Source organism: Penaeus chinensis, chromosome 27 (assembly GCF_019202785.1).
Source record: "Penaeus chinensis breed Huanghai No. 1 chromosome 27, ASM1920278v2, whole genome shotgun sequence".
NCBI classification, from domain to species: domain Eukaryota; kingdom Metazoa; phylum Arthropoda; class Malacostraca; order Decapoda; family Penaeidae; genus Penaeus; species Penaeus chinensis.
In genome coordinates, this window is record NC_061845.1 from 14227021 (window position 1) to 14229520 (window position 2500).

The following is a 2500-nucleotide window of genomic DNA, read 5'->3' on the forward strand; positions in this document are numbered from 1 at the left end:
CTCTCTCTCTCTCTCTCTCTCTCTCTCTCTCTCTCTCTCTCTCTCTCTCTCTCTCTCTTTCTCTCAGAGATGGCGTTTGATGGTGGTAACAGGTAAAGAACTGTCTGCTCAGCATGCATGCACAAAAATAAATATTAACTGCAAATAGTGTTTTTTCTGTATAGTAAAAAAAAAAATGATGTATATTCTTCAATCATATAAAACGACCATGAATACGATGATGTCAATCCAGAAACATGGGGAGCAGACTGAAGGAGAGAGAGAGAGAGAGAGAGAGAGAGAGAGAGAGAGAGAGAGAGAGAGAGAGAGAGAGAGAGAGAGAGAGAGAGAGAGAGAGAGAGAGAGAGAGAGAGAGAGATTTAGGCTATACAGAAAGATGCATAAATACAATGGAGGATGATAAGTAGGAAGGACATACACCTTCTCCTTGAGGTTACGCATTCCAAGTAGCAGGATAACCCATAATGTATATATACAATCGGATGACCAATCACGGATGGTCACACGAAGCCTCGAGCAGCAGGTAACTCGATGAACCGCCCTACGAGACCCGTCCACGAATAGGCCACGCCCTTTGATCCTTGATCACTCTTGAGCAAGCCTGCAAGCAGGCTACAACCAGTCTTCCTCCGGTTCCCTTCCGGGCCCCGCCGTTTCCTAGAGGAAGGTCCGTTGGCCAGATTGAGCAGCACGCCACAACAGCTAACCACGCCACAAGAAAACTACCAGACTAAGGTCTTGTTCCAGACCGTTTACTTAGTAACAAACAACGGAACGATTAAGAGTCACACACACGCAAGCACACACACACACACACATACATACATACATACATACATACATACATACATACATACATACATACATACATACATACATACATACATACATACATATACATATATATATATATATATATATATATATATATATATCATAGCACATGCACACACACACACACACACACACACACACACACACACACACACACACACACACACACACACACACACACACACACACACACACACACGCATACACACACACACACATACACACACACACACATACACATACATACATATACATACATAAGGAGAGAGATAGAGAGAGAGAGAGCGAGAGCGAGAGCGAGAGCAAGAGCGAGAGAGAAAGAGAAAGAGAAAGAGAAAGAGAGAGAAAGAAAGAGAGAAAGAAAGAAAGAGAGAAAAGAGAGAGAGAGAGAGAGAGAGAGAGAGAGAGAGAGAGAGAGAGAGAGGCAGATAGCCATTTATATGTAAGCACGTGTGTATGTGTATATATGTGTGTGTGTGTGTGTGTGTGTGTGTGTGTGTGTGTGTGTGTGTGTGTGTGTGTGTGTGTGTGTGTGTGTGTGTGTGTGTGTGTGTGTGTGTGTGTGTGTGTGTGTGTGTGTGTGTGTGATCATCATCATCAGCAGCAGCCTGAATCAGCCCACTGCTGGATGTAGGCCTCTCCCAATGTTTTCCAACCTTGTCTGTCTTGCAATTTTTGTTTCCAGTCTTGGCCTCCATATTTCGTCACGCCATCTTGTAGCTGGCCTCTTTATGTTATCTATAGCCCAGTCTGTTACTTTCTTTGTCCATCTACCGTCTTGTCTCCAACATAAATGACCTGCCCATTGTCATTTCTTCTTTTTGATGTTCCCAAGTATATCTTCCATTTTGTTCCCTGAACCACGTCGACCTCATCCGATCTCTTAGGTTAATTCCTAGCATCAACCTTTGCATCCCTCTCTGGGTACTTATTAGTTTCCTCTCCAGTAATTTGGTTGTAGTCCATGTTTCTGATCCATAAGTTATAACTGGGAGGGCGCATTGGTTAAAGACTTTTCTGTTTAGACATAATGGCAAGGAGCCACTTAGTATGCTATTGGGTCTGCTGAAGGCACTCCAGCTTAGACTTATGTGTCGCTTTATTTCCTCTTCACTAGAAGTGTATGTCTGTACGAGTTGCCCTAGATATATATACTTGTCCACTAACTCTAGTGTACATGTATCTGTTCGAATTGACCTCTACTGTTGCACATGATCTTAGTATTTTTCGTGTTCATTCTAAGTCCGACTTTCAGACTTTCTCTATTCAGATCGTTTATAAATTGCTGCATTTCATTTGCAAATTTTAGGTTGTTTAGGATTCGTCTCCTACTTTGATATCCTTTCCATTCCATTCTAGCTTCTTAAATATTTCCTCAAGGCAAACTGTAAGCAGTTTTGGAGAGATGGTGTCGCCTTAACACCTTTTTTAATTGGTATTTTATCAGTTTCCGTGTGGGGCTTGATGGTTGCTGTCCCATCTTCGTATACATCTTTTAATAATTTACAATATACCTTACCTACTCCCTTTCTTCGAATAGCTTCTAGTACTGCTGGTATTTGTACAAAGTCAAATGCCTTTTCGTAATCGATGAATATCACACACTGAGGGCTTCCTATATTCGTTTATTTTTTATCTTATTTGGGTGAGCGTATGGATGTGGTAT

General features: G+C 41.8%; 1 protein-coding gene across 2 annotated transcripts in view; it reads left to right on the top strand.

Annotated features, from left to right (window-relative positions):
• Window positions 1-599: 599 nt before the first annotated feature.
• The window catches only part of LOC125039254 (prolyl endopeptidase-like), a 43019-nt gene continuing 41118 nt past the window's right edge, over window positions 600-2500 (top strand). The window contains exon 1 of one of the 2 annotated variants that reach the window (XM_047633077.1): window positions 600-735. The gene's annotated coding sequence lies outside the window, so the exon portion shown is untranslated. The remainder of the gene's footprint in view (window positions 736-2500) is intronic. The other variant, XM_047633076.1, reaches the window with a different exon arrangement.